Genomic DNA, 20,329 nt, shown 5'->3' with positions numbered 1-20,329 from the left:
TATGAGGTACTTTGCAATGTCTGTGATTTATTATCTTATATGAGAAAAAGGTCTATTTGCTAACCACTATCCAGGTTACTGTTATACATTTCTGTACTTTTTGTTTTTTTCTTTTGTTTTCTTTTGATCTATTTTTGTTTTTTGCTTTATTTGCTATTATTGGAAAAAATCATAAATAAAGAGATTTAAAAAAAAGAGGGAGAGCTGTAGCAAATTTCAGTAGGGGTAGAGTGCCTGGGGAGAGTTTTTTGGTTCTCTGTAACATCTTAAAGGGATACTGTCATGAGAAAATTTTTTTTTTTCAAAATGAATCGGTTAATAGTGCTGCTCCAGCAGAATTCTGCACTGAAATCCATTTCTCAAAAGAGCAAACAGATTTTTTTATGTTCAATTTTGAAATCTGACATGGGGCTAGACATTTTGTCAATTTCCCAGCTGCCCCAAGTCCTGTGACTTGTGCTCTGATAAACTTCAATCACTCTTAACTGCTGTACTGCAAGTTGGAGTGATATCACCCCTCCCCCCCAGCAGCCAAACAAAATAACAATGGGAAGGTAACCAGATACAGGTAGCAGCTCCCTAACACAAGATAACAGCTGCCTGGTAGATCTAAGAACAACACTCAATAGTAAAAACCCATGTCCCACTGAGACTCCTTCAGTTACATTGAGAAGGAAAAACAACAGCCTTCCAGAAAGCATTTCTCTCCTAAAGTGCAGGCACAAGTCACATGACCTGGGGCAGCTGGGAAATTGACAAAATGTCTAGCCTCATGTTAGATTTCAAAATTGAATATAAAAAAATCTGTTTGCTCTTTTGAGAAATGGATTCAGTGCAGAATTCTGCTGGAGTAGCACTATTAACTGATGCGTTTTGAAAAAAACATGTTTTCCGATGACAGGATCCCTTTAAATCTTCCAGTTTCAATGGCATCCTAGATAGCACCGATGCCTGGTGATCCAGATCTTGTCCGCCCTCAAGAGCCCATCGGTGCGTGGAGGTGTCCATGAAACATATTCTTAGAGACTTTGCATCAGCAACAGCAGAGGGAGAAGTCATATAGACTGTAGTGTCTGTCCTTTTTGTAGTTCTCAATGTGACAATTTTGATCTTTCGTCCTTGTCTTGATGCTCCTAATGGGGTATGAAGTGGAATTTGCCAAGCTATCTGAGTGCTTATTTGACAAATAGACTTGGAGACCAATTTGACTACTTCATAGTCATCTCTGGTGATCCCAAAGGACAAAGTAGCCAGTGAGGACTAGGACTCTGTTGCTCTAAGCTCTACCAAACTGGACACCTAAGGACAGCTGTAGGGGTTATGTCTCCCACTGTAACTGTCTGGGACACTACAGTGCTACACAGTGAAGTCCTAAGCAGGTCATCTTATTTTCGATCCACTCAAAGATAGACCAAAACATTTATTGTAACACCAAAATATTTATTTTGAGAAATGGTGATGATACACATTAAAGTGGCCATACAAAGGGAGATCCGCTTGTTTAGCGATGTCGCCAAAAGAGTAAATCTCTCCCCGATATTCCCACATTGAAGTGGATGATATCGGGCTGATTCAATCGTGGGCCCTAGGGCCCAACGATCGAATCAGAGTGGAGGCAATACGGGCGGTCGGATCGCGGGATCTCATCAACGAACAGATGCGGCCAAGAACCTACGGGATTTTTTACCCTGACTGATTCCACATTGGCCCGGCTTTCGGCCAGATATCGATCAGGGACGCCCGTTGGAGGGCCCCACACATGGGCCAATAAGCTGCCGACACGGTCTGTTGGCAGCTTTTATCGACTCGTATTTGGGGGCCTAAACTCTCTCCCGCAAGATAAGTCCTCTGATAGAAGAGTAAAAGTAATACACACTTAGTTCTTTGGAACACAGAGTTTGACAATGAGGTGCTTAGCTGTGCAAAGGAGTATATACTATAGGGTAGGTGCAAATGCTAAAGGGTGAAAAATCCCTTTCATACACTATGAATTTACACCTGACTAATTGCTTAGTGCTATAAGGGAGTCCAATACTTATCTGGCATAAATAACATGAAAGTAGTGTCCCTGCCTCATGGTATCGGGTCCTCCTAAATGGACATTGCCTTCTGCACCTGCTTTTTGTAAACTTTGCATCTTGTCCCACTCAAATAATATTTAACATGATCGATATATATCACTGTGTGCAAACTAGCGACGTTAATACACAGATACATTTGTGCTTTTTCTTACATTAAATCTTAAAATGTTACCATATTTGCAGTGTACCAAGTGTACCACAGGCAACATTTCCGCATATTATGAGTAAAACCCAAAAATAGCATATTGCATAATGAAAGAAATTGTAATTCTGTGCAGCTTTTTGATATACAAATTGTCATTGGTTTTGAAATTATTTATAAATATAACTGAAGTTTCTGTCTGCCCCATTTTTCTCTGCCCCGTGGGTTTAAAACAATGTAGCACATATCTGTCAAGAGCATGGAAGGCTGACTTGTGCTACATTGTTTCAAGGGATAGAAGCAGCAGTGCAGGAACGGATAAATACAAACATCTTTCGATAGCAGTTACAACTACAAATAACTTTAAGACCACTGAATATTTTTTCATGATTACTTATAGAATTACAATTTCTTTCATCTGCAAGTCTGCAACATTTTATTTTTGGGTTTACATTCCCTTTAAAGGGCTTATGCAGACAATGTGCATAATTAACATCTGAACTGCCATAAATAAATATAAATTCATTTTTTCCATAGAAGGAAGCCATTTTTCAAACCCACCCTAGGCTTACAGTATCATGTAGACAATGTGCATAATTAACATCTGAACTGCCATAAATAAATATAAATTAATTTTTTCCATAGAAGGAAGCCATTTTTCGAACCCACCCTAGGCTTACAGTATCATGCAACTGCTCTCTAACTTTGTTCCCCTGTGATGGATTTTGGGACTTGTAGTCCCTATGCTTTTGATAGTGGGTGGTGCACAGGTTCTCTGTAAAACGACTTCAAGTTCCAGAATGAATCACTTCACAATGGAACAAGATGAGGGAGGGGATTACAATACACTATGAGCCTAAGGGGAGTGGAGAACTAGTTCCTGAAAGCACAGAGACAGCATATCATGGGCTCATTTCAATCTGAGGAATCTGGTACATCTATATAAAAAGAAAAAATACATTAGATTTATTTCTGGCAGTTCCGATAGTGTTTATGCACATATGCTACATAATCCCAATTGAATGGTGATTCAATCAACCCTATTTACCTTTGGGAAGACTAAAGTAATGTACTTTGCCATCCATTTTTTTTTTCCAATTCTGAGTTTTTCATATATATGTTCTTTTGATTGACTAGCAAAGAGTTAAATTGAAAGGAATAAGGTAAAAGTGACGTGTAGGACATGAGAAGCATAAGAGTTAAACCTTCTGTGCAAATAACTCACCAAGTCAATTTAATACGATTATCTTCTAACTGGAGCTGGATAGTAAAGTGGGGTGAATGGAATGGGGTGTCAGGTCTCCAGCGTGACATTACATTACAAAAGCTGAGCAGATTGGGTGTTATATTAAAGAAAACCACAGTATAGGTGGCAGGCTCTCAGGGCCACAATCAAGTACAGCTATAGGATCTATTATCCAGAATGCTTGGGACCTGGGATTTTCTGGATAAGGGATCTTTCTGTAATTTGAATTCCCATACCTCAAGTCTGCTAAAATCATTTTTGTCTTTTCATATGTAGATTTCTGGATAGTGAGTTTCTGGATAAGGGATCTTTCTGTAATTTTAATTCGTATACCTTAAGTCTGCTAAAATCATTTTCATCTTTCCATAATATGTAGATTTCTGGATAGTGAGTTTCTGGATAAGGGATACCATACCTATAATTACAGAATCAGGCAAAATACCTGAGATGGCTGCCTCCACACCAAAATTACAGCTTACAAATACTACAGCTAAAAAAACATAACAAAAACTTTTTAAACGGTAGAGTGAATTATTTGCAATGTAAACAGTGTAATTTAGTAATAAAAAGTTAACCTTAAAATCGTGTCATTCCAGAAGCAAGGCTGTAAATCTGATACTTTGTTGCATTATTTGGCTTCTTGGTAAGGGTGGGCACTATATTATTATTAACCACAATATTTATGAACTAGAGGCCTCTGTGCAAATCATATTTACTATATTAATGCATCTACTCTGGAGTTTGGGTTGGCAGCTATGGGGGATACTAAAACACATGCTGCAGGGCTATGCAGAAATCAGTTCAGTTTAAGTTCTGCCAGCTGTCAATCATACAGTGCTGCTGATTGCATTTCATTGTATAGGTATGGAGTCCATTAGCCACAAACCCATTATCCAGAATGCTCGGAATTAAGGGAAGGCCATCTATCATAGAGTCCATTGATCAAATAATTAAAATTTTTGAAAATTATTTCCTTTTTCTCTGTAATAATAAAACAATACCTTGTACTTGATATAAACTAAATTATATTTAATCCTTACTGGAGGCAAAACAATCCTATTGGGTTTAAATTATTTTTTAGTAGATTTAAGGTATGGTAATTTCAATTATGGAAATATCCCTTATCTGGAAACCCCCCAATTCCTGAGCAACTGGTTCCATACCTGTATAAGTATCTCCATAGTCAGAAAACAAGTATAGGAATGGGACCTGTTATCCAGAATGCTCGGGTCCTGGGGTTTTCCGGAGAATGGATCTCTCCGTAATTTGTATCTTCATACCTTAAAGGGGTGGTTCACCTTTAAGGTAACTTTTATTATGTTATAGAACGGCTAATACTAAGCAACTTTTCAACTGGTTTTCATTGTTTATTTTTTATAGTTTTATAGTTATTTGAATTTTTCTTCTGACTCTTTGCAGCTTTCAAATGGGAGTCGCTGACTCCCTTAAAAAAAACCAAATGCTCTGTAAGGCTACAAATGTATTGTTATTGCTACTTATTATTACTGATCCTTTTATTCAGGCCTCTCCTTTTCATATTCCAGTCTCTTATTCAAATCAATGCATGGTTGCTAGGGAAATTTGGACCCTAGTTACCAGATTGGTTAAGATGCAAATGAAAGAGCTGCTGAATAAAAAGCTAAATAACTCAAAAACCTTCAGTAATAAAAAATGAAAACCAATTGCAAATTGTCTCAGAATATCCTTCTCTACATCAAACTAAATGTTATCTCAAAGGTGAACAACCTCTTTAAGTCTACTAGAAAATCATATAAACATTAAATAAACCCAATAGGCTGGTTTTGCTTCCAATAAGGATTAATTATATCTTAGTTTGGATCAAGTACCAGCTACTGTTTTATTATTACAGAGAAAAAGGAAATCCATTTTAAAAATCTGGATTATTTGATTATAATGGAGTCTACGGGTGACGACCATCCCGTAATTCGGAGCTTTCTGGATAATGGGTTTCCGGATAACAGATCCCATACCTGTATGCCATAGTTATTATGGTTCATTGTAAACGAATGTAAAGGGAAGTGTAACTTATTGGCGCTATTTAATAAAATAATGATGGTTATAACAATGCATCTCTTTCTAATAACTGATGGTTATGGAGAACTGATGGTGACAAGAGTTTTGAAAGTCTATTTAGGGACAATATATTCGCAGATTCTATTGCACCTGATTCGATTTCTAAGGTATAATATATACAGCTATATATTATAGTTTAGGAATAGAATCAGGGGCAATGTTTGCCCTGGAATAGTAACTAATCCATCAGATGCTAATATAGAAATGCTAACTGTTGATGGTTGCTTTGGGTTACCGGCCTAGGTAGTCACTGCATAACTGCTTTTGTTCTTGCCCTCTCGCTGACTATCTCAGTCTCAGTAGCCCACAGCCCAGACAAATCTATATGAAAAATATCATTACAACAAACTTGAAGACCAGATGCTGGTATATGAGTTATAACTAAACAGAAGCATCCAACTGTACATGCATTTTCTTTGCCTAGAGAGTCTTTAATCCTTTGAAAAAGCCACTGTCTGATGTTGGCAGGAGGGGAGGAAAGGGGAATAGAATCAAACAAACCCAAAGTTAAACATGGGGTGTGGGGAAGAGAAAGATCAGGCTGAAAACGAGATTGTATGGAGGGTTGGGAAGAATAGAAATGAGACGAGCAGATAGAGAACTGTCCCAAGGATCAGTGACAAGACAGACAGGGGAAGTGAATTAGCAAGAAAAGGCAAGAAAGATTTGGTGTCGTTATGGCAACTCCCTCGCAGAGTCCTTTTCAGCCTGGGCTGCAAGAACACGACTTTAATTAAAGTGCAGAACATGGGGGTTTTGTATTCCGCTCAAGCCATTCGCCTTAAAAAGGGTTAATCAGGCTCCGAACTCCTTTGATGCTTTAGAAAAAGCCTTTTGGGCACAATGTGGGGATTTCCAGTCGGAGAACAGCAGAAGTTACCTCTCAATCAAATGTACCATGAAATCACTCGCATGGATTCCTTGTCTCGTCAGCGGGAGCTCACATCCTATACAGCGCTAATAATTACTAATGATTCATTAATGACCGTACGGAAGAAGCCGCCCTCTTGCCCATTCTACCCTTGAGTCTGCAAAATGCAAATCCTTCAGCATACAAAAAACTGCTGACTAAATATCTAGTTAGGAATGTTTGGTTATCATTCTATAATCATTGCACACTTCTGCTTTAAGATGTGTGCCTTCAGAAGCACTGATTTGGTCCCGATGTTACTTACAAGGGTAGTAGTCTATCTCATTGCACAAGACATCTAAGGCCAAAGAAGAAGCACTTGCAGGAGTTAAAATAAAGCTAATCATATCGGGAATGCACCAAATTGATCATTTCTGCATTCAGTCCAATACCAAATCTTCAGTGGTGGAACTACCAGGGTGCTGGGGATGCATTGGAGCCAACCCAGGATTAGACTGGGCTAGCGGGACACCAGGGAAAAAAGCTGGGGGGGAACCCAGCAGAAGAGGTGCACCCTTCCCCCTTGGCCCCATGTCCACAACCAAATGAATAGAAGGGGGAGTTGGCAGGGGGCGGCCCCTAAGGAGACAGCCCTGGTGGGCCTCAGACCCCCCAGTCCAATGTTGGGCCAATCTCTTCCATTGGGTTTCCCCTGATATCACTAAGAACAATGGGGGAATAGGTCCCCAAGGTACCCTACCTCCACACAAGATCCAGACAAATACCAAACCAAATCTGCACCCTCATTTGCATATTCAGATTTGATAAACTGAAAAAAAAAAATCATCAAAAATTTATGGTATGTATGGTATACCCAATGTCCACATGAGCTCTGATTTAGTTTGGTTTAATCTAAGTTTAAAAAAAACCAAAAAGAATATAAAGAGCCCAAATCCGACAATATTTGATAAAAGGGACTGGTTATCCCAGCTAGTTTTGATTTTCTTTTGTGTTAAGTGTTGTGTTCCTATAGTCAAAGGATCTGCTGGCACATGCCCTGAACCCCCAAAGCTTTTGGCCTTTCAGTTTGGTTGCCAGTCAGGGCCACTTTAAGCTAGAGGTAAGACAACCAATGACTGGGGATTCTTATAGTTGCCCCATGTGGCAGTGCTATTTTCAAGCAGGATAACTTAAATAGAATTGAATTGAACTGAAAAAGTCAGGAAATAAAACTGAGAGATCCTTTCATTAGTCTCTGTCTGCTGGTGTGTCCTGGGAAATGCCCCATTTGCCAATTTATTACATTAATATTTTATAGAACATGAATATTAGTCATTTTACTTGTATAAACCATGTCCGTGCCATGTTCACATCATTTCAATACTATCCGGTATTTTGCAAAGTAAAGAGTTAAGGGAAAGCAATTGAATGGCGACACAGCTAAATGAGCTGTCAGAGTAATGTCTTGCTGTGACTGACAACAGATTTACAAAAGAAAGCCAGTCTATGCCTGCAGGCCATGGTTATAGCACCACGTATATATAATGGAGATACAACTATTTGTAGTGATCTAAAAGAGAGCAAATGATGTGAGTAAATGCAGATTAAGCCCCTGGAAAAACTATGGGGCACTATTTTGTCAATTGTAGCTGCTATTAATATATATGCTATTAATGTATACCAGGGGTGTCCAAACTTTTGGCTCGCCGGGCCATATTGGAAAAAGAAAAATTATGAGGGGGCCACACATGAAATACACAAACACGTTTGATTTGTAAAAGTAAAGGAAATACACAGAAAAGAACTACAATGCCAGTTGGATAACTAGATGGAGCTATACACTGGAATATGGGAAACCTGGATAATAAATAGACATATTATTATATTATTATTACTAACTGGGGAATGGGCAGTGTCCTCCCTCCTCCTATTTCCTTGGGAACCAAACTGGGCCGCATTCATATGCATCCTGGGCCGCATGTGGCCCTCGGGCCGCAGTTTGGACACCCCTGATGTATACAGCTAGAAACTATTAGTTCCCCCTTTTTGCCATATTCCAATGTCTGAAAATCCACACAATATCCCTCAACAACCCCCTATTTACCCAGTGGCTAACTTGCACACGTGCAGTTGCCTATAGCGACCAACCTGCAGTTAGTTTTTATCAGTCTACGAGACAGTAGAAACTTAAACCAAATATCTCATTGGTTGCTAGTTGAAGAATATTTGTGCAATTTAGCACCTATTTTAGTAAATCAACTAAATGAGAACTCTCTCCCTCTCTCTATAGCCAGGCAAACTAGGCAAAATGATTAGTGATGGGCGAATCTGTGGCGTTTTGCTTCGCCAAATAATTTGCGAATTTCCAGCGAAATGGCGAAAAATTTGCGAAACTGTGCCATTGTCTCGTTTTTGAATTCACCCATCACTAAAAACGACAAAAAGGACAAAAAAGCACTACAGAATAATGGGCTAGAGCAGTTCTGTCCAACCAATTACCTATAGTGGGCCAATTGTATGTCATACAACACGTTGGAGGGCCGGACTGAATTAAAATGATGAAGCAGACTGGGGGGCCATAAAAATCCTGCCCAGTTGGATAGCCCTAGGCTAGAGGAATAGATTACAGTAGAGAACATGTACTGAAAAATCACATCACACATTAATAAAGGCAGAAGTAATGGGAAAAATTCACCAGCTGTCATAAAAAATAGGGATGCACCGAATCCACTATTTTGGATTCTGGCGAACCCGCGAATTCTTCTAAAAAAAGATTCGGCCGAATACCGAACCGAATCCAAATTTGCATATGCAAATTAGGGTTGGGAAGGGGAAAACATTTTTTTACTTCCTTGTTTTGTGACAAAAAGTCACACGATTTCCCTCCTGACTCCTAATTTGCATATGCAAATTAGGATTCGGATTCTATTCATCCAGGCAGAAGGATTTGGCTGAATCCAAATCCTGCTGAAAAAGGCCGAATCCTGGCTGAATCCTGAACCGTATCCTGGATTCGGTGCATCCCTAATAAAAAATGATAATTTTTCAGCAGGAAAAGGTGAATATTTTTGGCACAATTTGTTTAAAGTGATATACTGTATTTAAAATACAACACAGGGACCCCAGATTTTGGTAACTACAATTCCCAGCATCCTTTGGCAACCAAGGTTAGAAATTCCAGTTTAATACTGAACTATTAGCTAGAGCCGATTCACAGCAATTAATGACACCCCATCTAGTTATTCAGGAGTAAGATCCATTTCAGGGAGCTCCATATAATTCATTAACGCTTTTTCTTCTGTACTGTAGTCTATTATTAATGAGTAAATTAGTGAAGAAGAGAAACAATAGGGATTACTGCCTATAGTACTTGATATACATGAGGTCTCGACATCACAAAGGCTGCTCCTTTAGAAGTGGTAATTAATTTAATAGCATCTATATCTATTGGAATCCATTTGTAAATGGTGTTTATTTGCTGGTGTTCTGGGATCCCCTTTCTCCGTCCCTGCTCCCAGGCCCGGCCATTTCACTCTCACATATATTAGCTGCCTGCCTTTTCTTATACTTGGACGAGCAGATGGAACAATATGTTGGGGAGGCCAGAGCGGGATTAGCTGCAAGCAATTTAGTGCTGAGACGGAGCAGTGGATTTTCCTGAGCAGGACACCCAGGTTGTTTTGTGTGTGGGGCAGTGACTGGGGGTGGAACGGACAAGCTTGGAACTGGTAATCTGGCCTTTAAGGCTGCCTCTCGCCTGCTTCAACATTCATTCACTGGGCAGAGCATCTATTACAACAAGCAGCAGGGGGTACAACATGAGAACCTCTCTACACCCTAAAAACGGCTATGATCCTTCATTTCAGGCCATCGCTTTTTGTCTTTTTACAAGATAGATCAACATACAAGAAAGCAGATCTTAAAGTAGGAAACAAAGGCATTCTATACTACATAGTCTCGTGTTATTACAGGATTCCACAGCTTAATATGATTAAAAGACAAGATGGCTGGCTAAGCTCTGTCTTTCTAGATGAAATAGACTCCCAGAAGCCTTAGCCGTTGCTGGGAGTTGGGGTTTGGCTTGATGAAACCTATGGGAATGGTATATAGTGGCCTGACTTGCAAATAGGGTTGCCACCTTTTCTAGAAAAAAATACCGGCCTTCCTATATATTTAACTTTTTTCCCTATTAATAACATTGGGATAAACCATAATTTTTACCGGCCAGGCCGGTAAAATAACGGCCGGGTGGCAACCCTACTTGCAAACTTCAGTACAGGTATGGGACCTGTTATCCACACCCTTTTATTTTCTATTGTATGATAACATTTCTAGGGGTGCACAGTATCCAGGATACTCCGAATCAGGTGACTTTTTGTCACACAAACAAGGAGGCTGCAGCCCACATGGGCCCGACGCTGATTGCATTTATCAAATAGTGGACTCAAACTTTCACCCATTAACAAAGACGATTCTAGAAATCCCATAGGAATGAATAGAAAGTGGGTGCGTTTTACCGTGCTGAGCTCTAATCTCACTTTTGGTAAATCTGCTCCTTAGACCCTGACCCAAGGGTTAAGAATTTTTCTTGTAAGTTATAATTTAATACTTCACACTGTTAATGGCAGTGGTTCCGTTGCTCTACTGATAGCTCTCAATGCCCCACACACAGGCTGATAAAAGCTGGCAACAGTCCAAGTCGGCAGCTTATTGTCCTGTGTGTGGGGCCATCCGATGGGCGTCCCGATCGATATCTGGCAGAAAGTAGGCCAGATGCCTATAGGGCAAGTTAAAAAATCCCGTCGGACTGCGGCCGCATCTTTTCGTTGATGCCATCCCACTATCCGACCGCCAGTTTGGCCTCCATTCTGATCTGATCGTTGGGCCCTAGGGCCCACGATCGAATCAGACCGATGTTGCCCACTTCAATGTGGACACAACGGGGAGAGATCTGCTCATTTCCGACCTTGCTCAAAGAAAAAGACTGTTAAGGTGTGGTGAAATTATTTTGCTGTTTTTACAGCACATAATAAATCTGCACCATAATGTATGTGCAGCGTCTTTATTCTCTGTATATTTGAATAGAAAGTTAAAGTGAAAGTTGTAAGACAACTGTAGACTTGTTGTCAGGGGTGTAACTACAGAGGCAGCAGACCCTGAGGTTGCAGAGGGGCCCGTATAATTCATATACAATTTCAATAAATATTGGTAAAACCGGTCAACATTTTGGAGGCCTGAAAAATAATTAGCTGGGGGGCCCAGTAATATCTAGTTACACCACACACATATTCTCGTAGTAAAGCCATAGAACATGATCATTTTTGGGGGATATAAATGATAGGAAACGTCTAATTAGAAATAAACGCTATCTTCAACTTTTACTGTGCATCGGTTCAAAGAGCAAAGCTTAGGAGCCGTAGTTTAGAGCCCAGGCTTTAGAATGGGCACACATGAGAAGCTATAATCATTCAAACAATGGTAATTGTAGTCAACAAAAAGCAATGTACACCTGTAATAAAAAGTAATGTCTGTTTGTAAAAGTGTTTTATGCATATATTTATCCCTTTAGCTCTCTGACGTACGGCTTATAAATAGCAAGTCATTTCAGGCAGTCGGGGCCTTTAGTCTTTGCCGGTACCCACTTAGCAGCTTATAAACTCTGCCCCAGCGCACACCTCGTCTCTACTTCATAAAACCATTTGCAACTGGCAGACTGCAACTGTCACATTAGTGTTTTTCAGTTGGTGAAAAACAAGCAGCTGTGGAAATGCAAAATGCAAGTGAAATGAAAATTAGAGTGAGGTCGGCAGCTGACCTGTGGCTCTTCATGTACACGTTGTCTCTGCACAGTGTTCCGTGGGGCAAGGACAGCTCATATATGTCACTGCTCCAAAGGACACTAGAACCCGCACAGTCATTCACTAAACAAACAGATCCGTGCCAGGACAAAAAAAAAGCCACCGAGCTCAGATTAAAAGCCAAAAAGTACCTAATATGAAAGGTCAGAGAGATCTTCCTGTCTCTGGAATAGATTTTTGGAGCAGAATTTGTTCCCCTCTTGTTGATTTACATTTGGATTTGTGCCTGATGTGGGTGCACAACAAAGCACTTACCAAGGTTAGAATAATATTCGGATGTTGTGTTCCTTTGGTTTGCGTTGGTTTTAGCACAAAGGACTAGTAAATGGTTACACGGTTGAAGCAACTGTATGCAAGTAAAATTCTGCTGCCCACTTACCTTGTAGTATTCTCCCATGAGGCCAGTGAAGATTCCCTACAGCACAGGTATATGTACTGTATAGTGCTGCAACATAAAGTCAGTGCTAGGGGAATGCACCACAGGCAAAAAAGATCTGCAGGTGGATGGAGAGACGATTGGCTATCTAGAGAATAAGATATTGCCCATATTCCATTGACAATAGGCAAGGGTAGCTCATCTTGACATACTTTAAGTATGTTACTTTAAAGATGAGCCAACCACTCATGTGACCACAGCAAAGTTCAGACCCATATGGAAGATTGTGTTGACCCATGACCCAATTTACACCTACCGGTAACAACTTTGAGAAAAGGTGGCAACCCTAGCCCTGGTGGGCCCTCAAGGCTCCAGTCCAACCCTGACCTCATGTCTTTATAGGGTCTTGGAATACCCCATATCTTTATAATACTCAAGATGAATATATGAACGGTGCTTATTGATGTCATTGGTTATAATTGGGGCTCTGTGATGTAATATCATAACTCACTGAAACTTGTCTATTTAAAAAATGAGGCATCTCAAATATGAGAATATTAGAACTTACCTAGGCACTCAATAACCTGTATAAAAGCACACACCTTTAGCCCTGTTCCTTTATGTGGTCATTGAATTCCCCAATGACTTAAAATATACTTACTGAATATTTTACAAAAGGGGGTTCATTATTCCCTGTACATTTTAAATATCTGACCCCCAAACATAATATCTGGGAAAAACTGGATAGCACTGTCTATATACTTATAGAAATAACTCCAACCTTCTGAAACATTATAACACCATTATGGTAATAAATATATACAGTATGGGGAAAAATATACCCCGTGATGTAAATACAAGGGTATTAGAAGTCACCATGATCAAATATTTTATAGAAGTCATGGAACGGCTCGATGACTTCAAATACCCTGACAACAGGGGGTTCATTATATTGAATAATAAACAGGTTTCAGGGAATCGTGTAACACAAATTACATCATCAAGTGCTGATTATAACTGATGACATCACTAGGTGCCATTTATAAGGATGTCTTTCACAGGATATTAGTTGCACTTTTGTATTATATATAATAATGACTCAAGAAGAGCCCTCGCTCACGTAATAGCTAAGTGAGGCAGATAAAAGCAATATATTTTAATAATTTCTTTCCTTATCCCAAAATGTCACCTAACAATACTCATGTCATGACTTTACAATATTATTTTACATATTATTTATATGTCCATGTGTTTGTACACAGAGCAGGGATCATTGCAAGGCAGTTTGTTTTTCAGTCTGTATTATAGGGTTTTCTTGTGTAATTCTTGCAATAAAGATGAATCAGTTGGTTACAACACATTAGAAGCTGCTTGCCTGAGCAGGAGTATTTGAAAAAAGGTCCATTGTACAGCCAACATTGTGTGGACACCTGCCTGTAAAACTGATTCTGAAACCAAGATATTACATACCTCCCAACATTTGAAAAATAGAGAGACAAAAAGATCTGCCACGCATAGTGTTTCGACATTTTTTGACCACACCCATCTATGGCAACACCCCCTAAATATCACATACAGGTTACAAAATTTGGAAAGTCTGAAACATTTTTGGGGGTTTTAGTGCCAGGTTTTATGTTTAGTTTTGCTAATGACAGCGAATTGCCCTTTAAGCTGCAAGTCACAGTTTCCCCAAGAGACCTACTTATCTTAAATAGTTACAAATGTATCTAAGTGCAGCTGCCGAGTAGTCTGGGCTCTCTGCCAAAAGCCTCTTATTTAATTACATTTCAGAAACTTTATTTCTTTTTCTGGCTGTTCAGTGCAGGAGATCAAAGAGAAAGTCTTTAGTAAAAATCCGGGACTGCAGGTTGAGCTGTCAAAATCAGGACTGTCCCGCGAAAAAAAGGGGCAATTGGGAGGTATGGTATTAATATAAAGTTGCTCCTTCTTGTGTTGTCAAACAGACTCTATCCTTCTGGGAAGCCTTTCCATTATATGTTGGAATATTCTTGTCAACATTTGACATTCGCATGGAATTTTCAAGAATGTCATTGTACGCTGGAGACTTATGGTTTCGGTCACTGGGACCAGGAGCCCTCACTTAGCCCTTTAATACACCCCCACCAGACTTTGGAGTTGACATTAAGGGGCAGATTTATCAAGGGTCGAAAAAGTGTACAATACTTTGAAATTCAACCATCGAATTGAAATATTTTGACTTCGAATATCGAAGTCGAAATAATTTTCACCGAATTTGGACATCCTGCGATTAAAGTTAAATGGTTCGATCGAACAATTAAATCGTTCGAATCGAACTTTTTTAGCCTCCGATTTTACTTCGATGTATAAAGACTAAAGGTGGCCATACACGGATAGATCCGCTCGTTTGGCGATGTCGCCAAACGAGCGGATCTCCCTCCGATATGCCCACCTTGAGGTGGGCAATATCGGGCTGATCCGATCGTGGGCCCTAGGGCCCAACGATCGGATCCTAGCGTTCGCCAAACGGGCGGTCGGATCGCGGGACCGCATCAACGAACAGATGCGGCCGCGATCCGACGGGATTTTTAATCCCATCCGATCGAGATCTGGCCGACTTTCGGCCAGATCTCGATCGGGGAAGCCCGTCGGGGGCCCCCATACACGGGCCAATAAGCTGCCGACACGGTCTGTTGTCAGCTTTTATCGGCCCGTGTATGGCCACCTTTAGAAAATGGTTGTAGAAGGTCCCCATAGGCTAACATAGCAATTCGGCAGGTTTAATTTGGCAAAGTATTGAAGTCGAAGTTTTTTTAAAGAGACTTCGATTATGGAATGGTCGAATATTCGAACGATTTTTTACTTCGAATCAAAGTCAAAGTAAATTTGAAGTCGTAGTATCCTATTCGATGGTCGAAGTATCCAAAAAATTATTTTGAATTTAGATTTTTTTTTTACTTAGAAAATTCCTCGAATTCACTTCGACCCTTGATAAATCTGCCCCTAAGCATTCCGGCACAGCCAAATGGTTAAGGAGTGGGTGAAGCAGAGTCCAATAACACGGAGCTCTACACCATTCTAGCCAATTGTGCATAGTGAAGTAATGATTCAGTCTGAAAGCTCTGAAAGTTAGATTCCTTGTGTTGATGTTGATTCCAGCAGTGTCAAACTGGGGTCTCCTGGGCCCACCACAGCTGCAGTCTGAAGGGCTCCCTCCTGGTGTCTGTCTGCCCTTCTTTCTACATCGCCACATACTTTCCTGCTCCTCAAATGTTGCAGATGGGCGGCTTTAAACAAGCAGGGGAGCAGGTCTTGGTCAGCAGGGCCCAATGGGGTTTTTCTCGGGATCCCTCTGACCCAATCCAACCCTTGTTCATTTTTTTTGAGAGGCAAAGGTTGGTCCAGACACTTGCTAATTGAGGAATCGGCTGTAGCATTAGTAAGAGTACATAATGACTTCCATAAGGTTTTAAGGTAAAGTTTGCTGTAGGTTCCAGGAAAGAAACCATTCTGGGACATATAACACACCTAAAATCCATGGTTGGCAAGGAATAAATGAGCTGTCTTCTACTCATAGTTATTTGTTAAATCTGAGTTATACTGCTAATGTTACCTTCCATCTGTGTGATCTACAGGACAGACATATGAAGAAATATAAATATGTGACCTGGGAGCAGTGACCCCCTCATTCAATGTAACCGTTCCATGATGTGACCAGTGTTGGGCTCATGCTTGTGTAACACGCTTGCAGATGTGTCATTCAGTAGATCCCCATCAGTGCCTTTGTGTGTTATCACTGATTGCACAGGGTAACCTGAGATGGGATTTCAGAAAGGTGCTATTAGTTCAAATGTGCAAGCTTCAACTTAACAAATGTTTAAAATATTTGAGCTTTTTAGCCAGTGCCAAAACAAACCAACTCTTTTCTAAAGAAGATGTATTAAGTTCATCTCTGGCAATAAACATCTTTCAGCCATCGCAGATATTTCTCTCTTAACCTGCATAAAACACGTGTTAAAATGACACCAAGTCACTCAATATTACCTACAAAGAAGAAAAAATTCCCCTCTAGTAAACTCTCGTTAGGGTTATACCTCCTTCCATGTCTATAGACTCTCATTAGGGTTATACCTCCTTCCATGTCTATAAACTCTCGTTAGGGTTATACCTCCTTCCATGTCTATAAACTCTCGTTAGGGTTATACCTCCTTCCATGTCTATAAACTCTCGTTAGGGTTATACCTCCTTCCATGTCTATAAACTCTCGTTAGGGTTATACCTCCTTCCATGTCTATAAACTCTCGTTATGGTTATACCACCTTCCATGTCTATCAACTCTCGTTAGGGTTATACCTCCTTCCATGTCTATAAACTCTCGTTAGGGTTATACCTTCTTCCATGTCTATAAACTCTCGTTAGGGTTATACCTCCTTCCATGTCTATAAACTCTCGTTAGGGTTATACCTCCTTCCATGTCTATAAACTCTCGTTAGGGTTATACCTCCTTCCATGTCTATAAACTCTCGTTATGGTTATACCACCTTCCATGTCTATCAACTCTCGTTAGGGTTATACCTCCTTCCATGTCTATAAACTCTCGTTAGGGTTATACCTTCTTCCATGTCTATAAACTCTCGTTAGGCTTATACCTCCTTCCATGTCTATAAACTCTCGTTAGGGTTATACCTCCTTCCATGTCTATAAACTCTCATTAGGGTTATACCTCCTTCCATGTCTATAGACTCTCGTTAGGGTTATACCTCCTTCCATGTCTATAGACTCTCGTTAGGGTTATACCTCCTTCCATGTCTATAGACTCTCATTAGGGTTATACCTTCTTCCATGTCTATAAACTCTCATTAGGGTTATACCTCCTTCCATGTCTATAAACTCTCGTTAGGGTTATACCTCCTTCCATGTCTATAAACTCTCGTTAGGGTTATACCTCCTTCCATGTCTATAAACTCTCGTTAGGGTTATACCTCCTTCCATGTCTATAAACTCTCGTTAGGGTTATACCTCCTTCCATGTCTATCAACTCTCGTAAGGGTTATACCTCCTTCCATGTCTATAAACTCTCGTTAGGGTTATACCTCCTTCCATGTCTATCAACTCTCGTTAGGGTTATACCTCCTTCCATGTCTATAGACTCTCGTTAGGGTTATACCTCCTTCCATGTCTATAGACTCTCATTAGGGTTATACCTCCTTCCATGTCTATAGACTCTCATTAGGGTTATACCTCCCTCCATGTCTATAAACTCTCGTTAGGGTTATACCTTCTTCCATGTCTATAGACTCTCATTAGGGTTATACCTCCTTCCATGTCTATAAACTCTCGTTAGGTTTATACCTCCTTCCATGTCTATAGACTCTCATTAGGGTTATACCTCCTTCCATGTCTATGTATTCAAACGTTGATCACATGATTAATACAGATCTTGCTCATTCATGATTCATCTTTAATACTTGACCACATATATAGACAAATAACATCTGTTTGTTAGGATGATGGCCCGAATGAGTATCTGAACATCTGAATGGAAGGTATGGCTGCTCTCACTTGAAGATCATCCTGTGGACCTGTATAAATATAAATTGTCTGATTAAGGATAGGTCATATATTGAATAGGAACAATGAAGATATTGAATCGGAGCACTGGACCTTCTCAGACTCTCAGACATAATGAAGCTCTGGCAAGTTGATTTCACAGTTTTTTCCAATATCTCACTGAGCCCCAGTCACATTAGCAGTTCATATACAAAACCTCTTAATATTTTTTGCTGAATTCTGCTGAAATACACAAGACAGTTTTACAGGGCATCTCTGCACTACGAGTAAACTTAGGGGATGCTCCTGTTGCTCTCTTGTTTGGCTTTTGCTATGACAGGTGATTTTACTTGAAATAATTAAAGTATTTTTGGGGTGAGTGAAGAAAGGCATTGGCCCAATCTGGACCCAGAGTCAAGAAAGGTGGCCACAAACAGTCTCATTTTTGTAAATGTACAATATAGAAAGACATTGTGCATGGTCAAATGGTATTTACATAATCTACTCATCCGTGGGAAAAAAAACCCCATCACATAATGACAGAAGTGTGGCCCTTGTGTAAATACCATTTGACTGATGGGGACCACACATTGAGCCAGTAGTGATCTGTCCCCAAGATTTTTCCATTTGGGTTGATCAACTGAGATCCACAAGTAGCAGGAGCTAGATACAATGAACATTAGCCAATGTGTTAGAAAAATCTGTAGAAATATGGCACCTGAATGCTCGGGACCTGGGGTTTTCCGGATAACAGGTCTTCCCCTAATTTTCTTCATACCTTAAGACTACTAGAAACTCCTATAAACATTAAATAAACCCAATAGGCTGGTTCTGCTTCCAATAAGGATCAATAATATCTTAGTTAGGATCGAGTAAAAGTACAGTTTTATTATTACAGAGGAAAAGGAAATACATCTCTACAATCTATGGGAGACAGCCTTTTTCTGTTATTTGAAACTTTTTGGATAACTGGTTTCTGGATAACGGATCCCATGTTTGCATCATAAACACATGTACAAGTTAAGGAACCACTCCAAGAGAGAAGTAATTATACACAGTTATACTGTACGTTCATACTTTTATTAGGGAAATACAGTGGAAGGAGATATCTTGGCCCTTTAACATTTTCTCCTGGGGCAGCTTTTATATTTATTTTATCCTGCCCTGAACAACACATATTAGTTTATTTTTACATTAAACACGGATTTTTGGAAACAGAAAATTCAAAAAAAAGCCATAAAAACCTTTATTCATAGTATATTACTGGCAATAAAGAGAAGAAAAACAAAAGAACGTTTCCAAACAACCTATTTGTCCCATCTCAATCTCGGCAGCTAGGCAGTATATAAATGGGTGCACGAAACACTCTGAATAAAAGACTGTTAAACAAAACAGGAGAAATGTGAGAGGTGCAAGTAAATGATTGCTAGACGTGGGTGAGGTGGAGTGTGGTAATACTCTTTAGTCACAACAAAAGATTATAAAAAAACAGGTTAGCAAAATGTGACCTGCACATGGCTCGTTTTAGGGTCAGGCCACACTGGGCATTTTGGGGAGATTTGGTCTAATCGCCTCGTTTTTGCAGCGACCAATCTCCCCAAACGCCTTCCCTCACTCTGTGGCTAAAATGAAAAAAAGAAAACGCCGGTGCTAATCACACGCGGTGATTCGTTTTCCGAAGTCGTCCGAATTCAGCGGTTTTTTCATTTTAGCCGGCGCAGAGTTAGGGTAGGTGTTTGGAGAGATTGGTCGCAGCAAAAATGTCACCAGGCGACCAAATCTCCCCAAAATGCCCAGTGTGGCCTGACCCTTAGATTGGCATTAGTCTTGTTTATTCTCTGAGTTTATTGCTCTCTTAGTGTAAGTGGAAATCACTCAAGTAAAGAAGCGATCAGTCCGTATTAACCTGGAGCAGCACTGTCCTTCCATCTGGGACAAGGTGCCGATAGCACTACAATGTGGAAGGTATAGGAAGAGCTGCAGTTTCATATATACCACAAGCATTCGCACTAATATATTACTGAATAACATGCATGTGCTATACATACATTTTAAGTGGGTCCTGGCCAGATTTCTAAATACAAGCAAATATCAATTCCACACATTTAACATATTAAATAATATACCATTAGCAGAGGTGCTGCAGTGCTCCA

Source organism: Xenopus laevis, chromosome 8L (genome assembly GCF_017654675.1).
Source record: "Xenopus laevis strain J_2021 chromosome 8L, Xenopus_laevis_v10.1, whole genome shotgun sequence".
Classification (NCBI taxonomy): domain Eukaryota; kingdom Metazoa; phylum Chordata; class Amphibia; order Anura; family Pipidae; genus Xenopus; species Xenopus laevis.
The sequence above is the reverse complement of the archived record's forward strand: the minus strand, read 5'-3'. Positions refer to the sequence as shown.